Source organism: Triturus cristatus, chromosome 1_1 (assembly GCF_964204655.1).
Source record: "Triturus cristatus chromosome 1_1, aTriCri1.1, whole genome shotgun sequence".
NCBI lineage: Eukaryota > Metazoa > Chordata > Amphibia > Caudata > Salamandridae > Triturus > Triturus cristatus.
This window is the reverse complement of record NC_140579.1, coordinates 190,285,057-190,298,325: the sequence shown is the minus strand read 5'-3', so window position 1 is coordinate 190,298,325 and position 13,269 is coordinate 190,285,057. Positions and strand designations below refer to the sequence as shown.

At 46.5% G+C, this 13,269-nt stretch overlaps 1 protein-coding gene across 1 annotated transcript in view; it reads right to left on the bottom strand.

The window, feature by feature from the left end:
• Positions 1-12,782, bottom strand: part of LOC146869964 (dual specificity tyrosine-phosphorylation-regulated kinase 3-like) — a 331,601-nt gene extending 318,819 nt beyond the window's left edge. Inside the window, exon 1 of the mRNA XM_085624114.1 lies at positions 12,258-12,782. The gene's annotated coding sequence lies outside the window, so the exon portion shown is untranslated. The remainder of the gene's footprint in view (positions 1-12,257) is intronic.
• Between the last annotated feature and the right edge of the window lie 487 nt (positions 12,783-13,269).

The following is a 13,269-nucleotide window of genomic DNA, read 5'->3' as shown; positions in this document are numbered from 1 at the left end:
CTAGTGAAAACCCAGGGCTGTCCCGGCAAATCCGGGACGCTTAATCACCCAATTTCAAGAACCGATGTACTCCCTATCATTACGTTTTTAGAACAGCACTGACTTTACGGGAAGTAATCCTTATTCTGCAAATGTATTCATGCTGGTCGGAGGGTTAGGCTCACAGTTTACCAGCGTAGGCCTTGGGGCAGAAACCTGGTCTCACATTGTGCAGCCCCTTTCTTCAGCCTTGTGTTGGGGAGGTGAGATCATGGCAGGGGCAGGAGGTACAGAGAGTTGTGACTGCCACTGAGGGATGCCACTAGTTTCCCACTGAGCCCACCCGTAACCCACATGCAACTCTCATGTGAGGAATTCACTGACAGCTTGGAGTCCATTGTCATTCCGAGGTTTCTTACTTCCTTCGATACTTTAGGCGGCGATCCCAGTTCATCAGGCCAGGCGGCAAGCGGGGCATAATGTTTTCAATCGCCACACGTGAGTATTTCCGGTTTGGAAGCATTTAATTTGAGATGGCTCCAAGTTATCCACCGTTCCACAGCTCTGAGACAACTGAAAATTGGGGATTTTCCAATTTCTTTGGGGCATTCCAGTTGAAGGAGCATTTGCGTGTTATCTCCATAGTTATAGCACGTGAGGTGAAATTGATTGATCAGTTCCGGTAATGACTTCATGTAGATGTTGAAAAGCGTGGGCGAGATGATAGAGCCTTGAGGGACCCCTGCTTTAGTGGAGTATGGTTTGGACGAGAAAGGTGGGGTATGGATGACATTAGTTCTGTTTCGAAGGTAGGACGCAATCCAGTCTAGAGCAGTTCCTTTAATGCCGGCTTCATAGAGTCTTTGTTTCAGAAAGTCATGGTCAACCGTGTCAAAGGCAGCCGAGAGGTCCAAGAGGAGTATCCAGCAACCCCATTGCGGTCTACTGTATTCTGCAGGTCATCCCAGATGGCAAGGAGGGCAGATTCAGTGCCTCTTCCCGGACGGAATCCTGTTTGGAAGTCTGAAAGTAAATCATTCTCTTCAATAAGTTGTGACATCTGGGCAAACCCTACTCTTTCTATCAGTGTGTCCAGGAAAGGTCCATTTGTAATGGGTCTGTAGTTGTCAGGGTTCAGAGGGTCCAAGTTGGTTTTCTTTAGTAAAGGGCGGATGTGTGACTTTTTGAATTTCTGTAAATATTCCGGTAGTTAAGGAATCGTTGATGATTCTTCTTACTGGAGTGGCAGCAGAGGTTGTTAAAAGAATTGTCTTGAAAGTTTGTGGTGGACAAGGATCAGAAGGGCTGACGGCAGGCCTGCTTGCTTGACCAGGTCCATAAATTCATTGTGTGAGATGTGTTGGAAGGAACGGAGAGGCTGGGTTAGAGTATTCTTGGATTGTTGTTTTGTACAAGGGTTAGTGCTAGTGCTTTGTTTCTAGTTTAAGTACGAGTCCAATGTGTCTGCTTTGTCCGTGTAATGATCTGCCAGTTTGTCTGTGAAATCTGGAGTAACAGGAAGAGTTTCTTCTAGGCAATTTGGTTTGCAAAATTCATTGAGTATTTTATAGAATTCTTTATTTGCACATTCAGCATTTTGAATTCTGTCTGAATATTACCTTTTCTTAGCTTTTTTGATAGCAGACTTGTATAATCTGTTAATTTTCTGTAGGAGAAGTTTGGCGTTTGTTTTGAGCCAGGTGCGTTGCAGCTTTATAATTTGTTGTTTTATGTCTTTTATTTCTAGGTTTCTCCAAGGTGCTTTTTCCTTTTGTTCTGTTGTGTGGTTTTGAGTGGTATCAGGATGTCAAAAGATTCCTGTAGCCACTCATATAGATTTTGAACAGAATTTATTGTTTCCAGATTTGTAATGGGTGTTGTGTTTCTAAGTGTTCCAAATTGAGTTTGTTCCACGGCCGATAGGTGGAAGGATGTAAGGTAGTTTTAGGTGAGTCGCTTTGTGTTGTTTTATGTTGGAAAGCAAGAAAGTGGTGGTCTGACCATGTGACTGGAGTTATAGTTTGAAAGGTAACTGGTTCAGTATTAGCAAAAATGACATCTGGGATATGTCCAGCGATGTGTGTGGGTTTGTGGACAATCTGATGCAGGTTCAGTGCGTCTAGGCCAGTGATTATTGTTTTTGGATGGGTCATATTGGGCTTGTCAAACCAAATGTTGAGGTCACCCAGAAAGCATAGGTTGGAGTGTATTGTTATCAGGTTTGAAACTGTGTCTAGAAGTGCGTCTGGGAATGTCGCCTTGCTAGGTGGAGGTCTGTAAAGAAGCAGGAAGTTAAAGGAGGAAGGCGGTGTAGGATTGCATCTTGTTAGAAGAGCCTCAATTCTTTATGGATATGTCGTCAACTTTAGTGATATGTAATGTTTGCCTTAACACAACAGCTAGACCACCTCCTTTTTTGCCTATACGATTTTGGGTGATCGTTTGATAGCCTAGAGGAACGGCTTCATGCAGGACTGGAGCCATATCATCTCCCAACCATGATTCAGTTATGAATAGTATGTCCGGTTTTGTATCTGTGAGAAGGTCGTAGATGTGATGTTTGTTTTTAGAGAGGGATCGAGCGTTTATTAGTAGACAGTTTAGAGAATGGCCTTTGGTGATAGGGAGACTTTGTTTTGTAGAAGAGTGATCAGTATTGTGTGGTTTTGTAGCAGGTGTGTTTTTAGTGCTGGCATTAGCTGTATTTGGATAGCAATTGTGTAGCTGTTCTGTATCATGTTCCTCATCCAGCATGCTAAGAAGGCATTTTGATGGGTCTGTGTGTGTATGTGGTGGAGATGGTGTTTGAGAGCGAGCTGGTGTGCTGTGTTGTTTTCGTGGTGTAACACTGTTGTACAGTAGACAATGGGAAGCGAAGTTGTGAGGTGTGGCACATTGCTTATATTGTTTGTGTGTGTTTATGGCAGATGGTGCATGAGTCAAGGGTGGTGGTGCAGCATGTGGATCATGTAGTAAGGTTCTTAATTGTTCAATGGATGAGCGGGGGTTAGAAGAGAGTTGCTGTATCCGTGTTAGGTGTGGTGGAAGAGAGAGAGCTTGGCATTGGAGTTTGTTCCTTTGTGCGGTTTGAAAGGTGGGTGTATCTTTGTATTTTGTGATGGTAGGTATTATGAGGTATTGCACTTTGAAGATCTTGTTGTGCTGGTGTGTGTGATATGTTTCGTTTTTGAGGAGTGATGAAAAGGGGTGCTGGTGTACTAGTTTCATGCAATAGATTTTGTTGTATAGTATTGTTTGTGAGAGGAGGTTGTAAGGTAGAGGGGGTGGTGATGTGTTTATGAGTAGAGTATGTTGTGTGTGGGAGGGAATGAAGTAGAGGTAAGAGTGTTTGTCTTAGACTGGTTTGTTGCAAGAGTTAAAGCAATAGGTCTCGCATTATTAAAGTTTGAGCTATTGGCATTGCTAAATAATGCAACACCAATAGCTCAAACTTTAATAATGCGAGACCTATTGCATTGCAAATGCTTGTTCTTGCCTGTCACGAGCAAAGAGTTTGGCAATAGGCAGCCGTAATCTCCATGGCGACGGCCGGGGTACCAATATGGAATGGGGGATGGGAAAAGACGTGAATAAGTAAAGATGGGTTTGCGGAAATGATGAAAGGGGAAAGATGGTCTGCGCAGTAAGGATATGTAGTACTGGGGAGGGGGTAATGGAAATGGAGAAGGATGTTGATCGGAGGAAGATGGTGGGTAGGGAGTGATGGGAGATAGCGGGGAGGAAAGGGATAATGGGGATACAGGAGGGTGGGGATGCGGTAGAAAGGATGCTACAGAGAGTGAGAAGGGTGGGCCATGGGGGAAGGGTGTTGTAGGAGAGGTTTGGGCAAGAGGATAGCGGGATGGGCAAGGTGTGGGGTAACGATGCGGTGGTAAAGTGTTGCTTAAAATGGAATGTTTGGGTGGATGGGAAAGGAGAAGTAGGGACAATGGGTAAGGATGAAATGTGGAGCAAAACGGGAGGACAGATCACGTGGGCTGAATGAAGAGTGGTGGCAGGCGGTGAATGTCGGCCTCACTGGTGTTGCGTCCACACTCACCTGTCACGGTTCCATGCTGGCAATGGCGACAGTCTCTCGGGGAAGCGGAGCCCCGTCTCCTCGCCGTGTCAGGGCCTCTTTGCGCTGTGCTTGCCCCCTTTTACAACTGTCCCTTGGGTGGGTGTCTCTACATCTATCGAATCCTTCCAGCCGCTGACACAACGAGTGCTGTAGAGGCGGATGGTGAGAGGAACAGGCCAGGAGAGACTCGAGCAGAGGGAGGCATGGCGAGGTGGGGAGAGCACAGAGGAGGGGAGACACGGGGCAAGGAGAGGCTTGTAGCAAGGGGAGTCCAGTCCAGGAGGAGGCTTGTTGCAAACGGGAGCACAGAGGAGGGAAGGCATGGTGCGAAGGGGCAAGCATGGAAATGGCATCTTTGGAGCTTTACATACATGCAGGCGGAGGGCAGAAATGGTGGTGCTTGAGGGTCATGCTGAGGTCTGTGGCATCGCCGGATATCTGAGAGGTACCCAGGGTAAGGCAGGCAAAAAAAAAAGCGCGATCGCTAATGTAAAGAAAAGAAAAAAAAACAAAAACACGCTCTCGAGTGGCGAGCCATATGTGTTTTCAATTATCGCGCCTGTGTCTGGGCACGATAATTGAAAACATATGTGCTTTGGTGCACGCAACAGACACCAATAGGCCATGGGCGGAGCAATGCGCCCGCCTTTGGCCTATTGCTTGCTCGCTCTGTTTTAAAGAAACACGCACACAAAGCCCAATAGCGGAACCCAAAAGGAAAAGCACACGCCGTGTGCGATTCCAGGGTCCGTTTTCAAACCCCGGAAAAAAGGGCTCTCGCCTGCGCGAGCACTGCTATGCAGTGCAATGCAGGGCGCGAGCCCTAAAAAGTGTGGTGGTGTGCAGTGTATGTGTTGTGCGTTAGTGTTATTAAGGTAGAGGGAAGAGGAGGGCATTGGTATGACAAATGATGGAAGGCTGATTATATGTTTGTTAGTGATAAAAGGTGGTCTGTTAGGAGTAATTAAAGCAGGGAGCGTGTGTCTGGATGGAATGTAGTTATGTATGGTGTTGTGTTAGCGGTGAGTGGATTGGTTAGTGGTGTAGGATAGCGTTGTGTACTGTTTGTAGGTTATGGTGGGTATGTGTGGGGGTTGGGATAGAAGGGTGTATAGATGTGGTTTTGTAGTGTATGCTGGTACATTGGTTTGTGCATAGGGTTGTGTGTGATGTATATCTGGTGTGAGTGTGTTACTATGTTTGTGGATGTGGATGGTGTGGGGTGGGTATTACCGAATGGGAACATGGGCAGCATTTCTGGCCCTGGTACCTACCAGTCTCGAAAAGGCTCAAACAGGCAACTGCCCTTGTCCTCTCCGCCCTTATCAGGCTCAAACAGGCAACTGCCCTTGTCCTCTCCGCCCTTAGCCTCTCCGCCCGAGCTGAGACGCCCTAAACCTTGGCCTTTTATAGCCCTAGTAATCAGGTGACCCCTTTAGCCAATGGGAACCCAAGCCCTAACACTATCCAATCACAACACTCCCCCTAAAATCTAGAACCAGTAGGAGACCAGGACCTTACAGCCAATTTAGCCCTAGTCCAAGCACCCTATCAGTTTTAAAAACCCTGATCTCTACGTCCAAGAGAGGCCCTAGCCCTACCAATAGTCCAATCCCAAGTCCAAGCAACCAATGGCACAGGAAGCCCTAGTCCCTACTTTCAATAGAAAGCCTAACCCTACTCTTAGTACCACACCTAGTCCAGCAACCAATAACACCAGAAGCCCTAATCGCTACTTCCATGCTGTGTTCAGAATATGGGCTTGAAGTCCCTCCCAAATTTCCTATTGGTTCCTCTTACTGTCCTTGGTAAATACCGTCTTTTGATTGGTGAAATAGCTTACTAATCCCTCCTTCTCAAATTTTGTAACCTTCCATATGGACTGCCCCCGTTACATGGGCTCTTACGCTACTTGTTATTTATTACACTTGTGAGCACTATTTTTTTTAGCTGTACTCTAGCAGCACTCACGCTCAGCTGAAGGCTGCCGTTCCTTTCTTGAGCGCACTCACCTCCAAGCTGCAAAGTGGGCTTCTCTTATGCTTTATTGTTTTCCCCCTCCTGGTTCACGTTACAAACCCTCCCCCCACCCTCAGAACAGAAATGCACCCCCCCTTCCATGTGTATCAAGTTAGTTTTTTTATCCATGCTCACCCAATGGCTGCCTTACCTTTTGTTCAATGCTACCTGCTTTATTTTTATTAGGTCACCACAGCAGGCCACCTCAAAGCTTCAAAGTCGGCCACTCATGCTATGCTTTATTGCTTTCACACTCCTGGCTCGCGTTGAGCCCTCCCCCCCACCTTCCGAGCACAAACGCAGCAGTTTCATAAGGGGTGTTCAGTGTGCTCCTCTGACCCCCCTCACATTGGAATGGCAGTGGAGTACAAACACAAGTCTCAAAGGTGCTATTTCGGAGATTGTCGCACAAACAGCCTGAGCCTAAGAGCACCCTTTTAATGCAAATGGGCCACTTTTAAGCTTTTATTTCATTTTCCTGCATCACTGTTTATCCATGTCGCTTTATTTTCTATTTATTATCTTGTCCCCTTTGCACATGACCATTCATTTTCTGGCTGCTGTTCTTTCAGTACTGCCTGCTAGCCAAGTTTCTCCCAGTGGCCTCACAGCGCACCGCGTCTGTTCTTCGCCCATTTTTGAGTTACATTCCCCTGCCAAACCTCCCTTCCCTCGCGGTTTGTTTTTCTTCTTTTCGGCATCCCCCAGCACTGCCGTCAGACGAGATGGGACCTTACAGGCTCTCATGCTTGCTAAGCACTGGGTAAAAGTAAACTTTGGTGCAGTCTAACACAGTCAGAGTGGCCAACCAGAGAGGAGGACGATCTGTACCAACTTAGCTGCATTTATTTTACCGCCCGCTCTGTACCCAAACACTCCCTTGATATCTGGGACATTATAAACAAAATGCGCCCTGATCTGGTTTTCATAACAGAAACATGGCTTGATGAAAGCAATTCTCTTGATATTGTTACCGCCTTACCCACAGACTATAACATTTTAAAACAAGATAGGCAAGGAAGGGAAAGGAGGGGGACTGGCTATTTTTTTTCAAAGACCACCTCACTTGCCTTCAGGCTGTAGTGGCGCGAGTAGGGAAGCATGAGGTACTAGCTTTTGAGGTGGCCAGAGAGGGCCACATATTATTCGGCGGAGCCGTAATTTATAACCCCCGGGGCACCAATCTGAACTTACCACCCACCTACTAACGCAACTATTGGCCTTCTGCCTGAAATATGAACATTATCTAGTCATAGTTATGACCCGCAGCCAAACCCTATAGTGCAGGTCATTACCAATTTTTTAGTTATCCAAAATACGAGAAGACTCTGTTTCATACAATATTTAAGCTTAAATGCATTTTCCTAATCTGTACTGTTGCTTTTAAACGTGTGATGTAAAATTGTGCTCCTCAAAATTTAAGTTAGACAACTACATTTTGATTTTAGACCTAAAACATGTATAGTCCCCATGGACCTACCTAAAGAAAGTTCTGAATTTAGATGTTGATGTCAGGCTCCATAATGATGTCACAGTCTGCACTGAAGGCCAAATTCAGATGTCATTGGAAATATGCGTGTTTGCTTTGTCGTCTCGTCTGTCATGTCTTGAATTTCGCGCAATTGCAACAAAGCAGTACCTAAAAAGTCAAACGTGGTTTTCTATATAACCATTCACTGTACTGATTGACAGTAGCCTGGCTTTACCTCACAGTCTGCTCGCCACCGCATGGAAAAATCAACAATGGAAAATTCAGCAAATCTACGCCACTATTTAGGTTGTGTACATCTACGATGGTACAGCACAGTGATGCCCTCCAGGACCCGTCAATTGTCGTAATAAGATTTTGTAAAAACTGTGACAGAGGGCAGCAGTGGATTATGCTAAATAATGGGGGGGGGGCTACAATTATTATTAACCTGTTAATCCCCAATTCTTGTGTTGTGCTAACAAGTGTCTAAATCATGCCCCCCAATATATGCTTTGTAAACAGCTGCAGTGTTTGCACAACCATCACCCATGCTTTTCTGGCCTCCAATGGCACACAGTGCCAACATCTAAATCTGATCCACGGGCCCAGGCTACTCTGCAACTCTAAGAAGTGGACATCAGTTAAAAATACAAGTCAAAGGTTTTTGGGCGTTTAAAGTGCCTGTGGAAATTTATTTTCGAGACTAAAACCAAAAATAAAGTTTGATTTGAATTTCAAACAAGCATTTGCAATGCAATAGGTCTCGCATTTATAAGAGTTTGAGCTATTGGCATTGTAAAATTACAATGCCTTTTATTTATGTTTTGGTTTTAAAACAAATAAAAGGCATTGTCATTTACAATGTCAGTAGCAAACTCGCATAAAAGCAGTGTGTGGAGTTCAGCAGTGTGCGGCGTGCAGCAGTGTGTGGCGTGCAGCAGTGTTTCGTGTAGCAGTGTGAGCCATGCAGCACTGTGTGGCGTGCAGGGGCGTGCAGCAGTGTGCTGCGTGCAGCAGTGTCGTGCAGCATGCAGCAGTGAGTAATGCAGCAGTGTGCAGCAGTGTGTGCCGTGCAGCAGTGTGTGCCGTGCAGCAGTGTGTGCCGTGCAGCAGTGTGTGGCGTGCAGCAGTGTTTCGTGTAGCATTGTGCGGCGTGCAGCAGTGTGTGGCGTGCAGCAGTGTGTGGCGTGCAGCAGTGTGTGGCGTGCAGCAGTGTGTGGCGTGCAGCAGTGTGTGGCGTGCAGCAGTGTGCGGCGTGCAGCAGAGTGCGGCGTGCAGCAGTGTGCGGCGTGCAGCAGTGTGCGGCATGCAGCAGTGTGCGGCATGCAGCGGCATGCAGCAGTGTGCGGCATGCAGCAGTGTGTGGCGTGCAGTGTATGGCTTATCATACAATATATTCCAAATGAGTCTGCGAGGAAAGAATAAAATAGATATTGGAACACACTTTCTGCTGTACCATGGTGGTGTACAAGATAATAGAATGGGAACGTGAAACATAGTAAAAATCCGGTACATACAGTGGAGTTTTATGTAAAGTAACAGAGCAGCGCATCAAATTGAAACGGTCAATCTGAGTTAGATAATTTAAGACGGTCAAAATATTTTGTGCTAAAAAATGACTTTCCTAAGCTGTTTCGTTTTATCTTGGAAAGATGCGCCATAAGTTAGCACTCCCTATTTGTAGTTTACAAATGGACATATTACCACATAGACCGAAACAATTTGTCTTAATCAATAAACAGTGAATGAGGGATATCATACCTCTGTTCCAACGTCGTATTTAGCACAGTCTCTGACAAAATATTTTCAACAATTCATGCGGTCCAATATATTGTACTACGATCTAATTCGATCACAAGACGATATAAGAATTCCTGTTGAACAAATGGAGACAGTCAAACTGGCCATGCACAAGTCAGCACTTCCCAATTAACAACCAGAACAATAGCACATTGGCATATGGCCATAAACAGTCCGTCCTCACAAACAGAAAGCGATTACAAATTATCATGCCTCTATTATTACTCCATATCATACATGGTTTCCACTGATTCTTTCGGTCACGTGTATTGCACTGTGGTCGAAATCATTCCAGATAAGTATGACGGTTCCGGTTAGATCAAATACAGACAGCCATTAAATTAAGATCTAATATATTATACACTAGCCAAAGGTTATTATGTACGTGTCCATTATATCAAACCGTCTAATAGTCAGAAATAGGAAAGGGGGACAGCCTGTAACTGACCCCTAAATATCCTTAACACACATTTAAAAGTACGGAATATCTGCCACGGCATGTCTTCGTAATCGTAAATTATTCCTGGAGACACCACTACCTGTTTGTTCATTGCCACCCCGAGGCTATATCTCACGTAGTATCATTGGTTGTCACTCACTCCAAAAGACTACAAATCCCAGCATCTAACACACCTTAGATAAATGACAATCATAAATTGTTACAAACTGCATTAATATTAAAACCTCCAGAGGAATTGTCAGTAAGATTAAACCTCCCCGAAGGAAAGCGCCACCACAGCGTGCCGCCACTGGCGCCGCATTGCTTACTTGATAATAGCGGCCAAAGAACCCCCGATAATGCCTGCCCTCATTGGAATTGAATACCCTACCAAAACAAGATTTTTAGCAGATGGTGTCTGTGTAATGAAGTGAGGCCTGCTTGTTAAGTGATATCTGGCAGGATGTATTTACAGTGACAGGTTCGGTGAGATAGCGACAAAGTGTGTATTGAAAGACAAAGCCAAGGGATTCGAATTTTAGATGGAGGAAAGGTTTTTCAGAGAGCTGGTACTACGTGGCCAATAGGGCTGCAAGCGCACCCCACACAGAGAAAAGGCCCAGGGTAAACGGCAACTGTGTATGTGTAACTGTATATATGTAACTTGTTGGCGTGTTTAGTGTATCTTGTGGTACTTACCTGTTTTTTTTGTAAAACGCTCGGACACATTTGGATAAAGGTCTCGCTATATAAAACTGCATTAAAACATTTTTTTTTACCGTGCAAGGTTTTATTTAGAGAAGGAGAAAGATTCAAAATGATAGCGAAAGTGGAGGGGGGGATCTATCTATAGGAGCGGTAAACACTCATCACACAGGACAGAAGCAGCTTTGGAAAATACGGAAAAACGTGTCTACCTCAAACACAGAACAAACCAAGGACGTCATCAGTTTGGCAAACACACGGACCAGCTGTGACAGGCATGCACACACAGCAACGAAAGCTTTTCTGCAAAAGGAACAAGGGTTGGCCGGCCGCGCGTGAGCGGCCGGAGACGCAAAATGTGGTGGGGGAGGGGGAGAAGCGGGAGTTGTGTGTGTGCGCGTGCGTCATCGCCATCACTCTGAAAGCGAAAGTGATCACGATGACGCACACGAGTTTTCAAAGTGCTGCTGGCGGCCGGCTGCGCGCGTGCATGATCACGTGAACGCAAGCGTTAGGCCAGCCAGCAGCACTTTGAAAATCCCACATACAAAATGTCTCTTCAAGGCAGCGCAAGCGCTGGGGCTCAGCGAGACCTAAAAAGGGAAACGGTGACACGCCTTTTAAAATGACTGTGCACATAAAAAACGCACTTGTGCGCTTTCAACAAAGTTTTCCCGGGCTAGGCAACCAGGCAGAAAGGAACGCAGCCTGCAACGTATATTTGCATCCTTCCCGCCATGTAGACATTCCGTGGGCAAGGCAGACGGAAAATAATGTGGCAACAGTAGAACACGGCAAAGTGGGCAACTAAAGCTTAAAAACACAAACCACTCTAAAGTGGGGCTATAAAGTAGCAAATACCATGCTGAAAACAAGGCTTAAAATCGGACATAAACAGTAAATTCGGGAAGCAACCGCCTAACCCACAACGCCAGCTGCCTACCTACAAACGTGGTGTGCACAACTCTGATTCAAAAACAAGACAAGCCCGGCGGAGCGTGGCGCGTGCGCTTGGCGGGGGAGCGCATTCCAGGCAGGGGAGCGGACCCTTTGAAGTACGATGCCAAAAGCGGATTGCATGGCGGCACGATGCACGTGATTGTGCGCGTGCTCGCCATGCAATCCACTTTTGGGAGCACTTTTGGGAGCCCCTTACTAGAGTCTCGCTGAGCGATCGCTTACGCGATAGCCAGCGAGACCTAACACGATACAGCCTTTACATTAAAAAAGTAACTGATGTACTCTTCATGACTATTAGACCACAATAAGGAAATACCAAATTGACCACTGTTAAACTGGATCTCTTTTTCAGATAGAGGCTTTGTATGATCCTCTGAGAAGGCGATAGAAAAAACAAGCATTGGCATAGCCAATAGGTCTCGCCTTTGGGACCTTATAAGTGTTTAGCCATGCAACAGTTGCATAACTAAACACTTATTAGGTGCCAAAAGCGAGACCTATTGGCTATGCCAATGCTTGTTTTAACTGCTGCATTCTATTGAAGCCTCACGGAGAACATCAAAGCGGCCCTGCGGCCACGAAAGTGATCGCCATCAAACATCAAAGCGGCCACGAAAGTAATGTAATCGCGGTAAAGCGCGACGCGCGCGCCCGCGCACATGCACTGTAGCTCTAGGCTGGCCTGGTAGCACTTTTTGGAGCCCTCACAAAATGTCTCGCCAGACCAGCGCATGCGCTGGGTCAGGCGAGACCTAATAACAGGAGTTCAATTACTACATTTGTGTCAGTTGTGTGGTAGTTACCTGCTGTGATAGGGCCATCAGGCCGCTTTGTGGTCAATAACAGCATGGCTGCCAGGGAGACGGAGGACGAAGAGTCTGCAGGGGGCAATCACCACCCATCCCAGAGTCGATCGGACACCCGTCCTTGGGCAGATGGTCTCACTCATACAGTGAAGGGAGAGCAATAGGGAAGAGGGAGATCGTAGGTGTGCGGGAGAGTTGTCTGTAGAGCTCCTGTGCTGAATCCAAAGCCCCTCATTGGCTAGGCCTCGCGCGCTTAGTCGCTGCCCCTTCAGTAACCTGCATTTTCTGTTAACATTGCTCCTCACTGGAAGGCGCGGCACCGGATCCCCACCCCTCCCCCCTCATTAAGCGTGGGCTGATTCGGTCAACCCTGGTTCCTCGTTGGTTGGGGGGAGGGGCTGTCTTCCTCTTTATTTTGTGGCTCTTGCTCTCTCCGAACTAGGTCCCTTCGGATATCCTGCAGGAATGGATAGGTGTTCTCGCTTTAAGGCCGGGTTTGCTTCTGCGTCAGGCTCCTGCTCTCCTTCCTCGGCCTCTAGTTAAGCGATGAGAGAGAGTACGAGCTCGCCCCTCTCTATGAAGCGATAGATGCGGGGCGGGGTTCCTAGAAACAAGGGGAGCGGCCTCCTGCGGCAACAGGGCAGGCAGCTGGAGATGTGAACCATGCTTACGAATCTAACCTGCAATGCTGGCTCTTCTTCACAAAAACATCCTCTCCTTTCTGCTAAGAAATTGAGCTGTTTTAGGAGCTATCTGATAGCATGTGTGTTTAGGGTGCTGTTTATGTTTGGTCGGAGGTATGTTGGGAGCGAGTAGTGCGCTTATGGTCTCTGGATAGAAAGGTGTAAAATATCTGACTCTTAAAAGAGATGTGTATTGGAGACTGCGGGTTTCCTGTCGCTATGGATGTGGGAGACTTAGGTAAACCGGCGGCGTCTTTCAAAAGGAACAAGCACTATACAAAAACGAATATAACAAATATTAATTCTCCACCACCTTAATTAAGGAC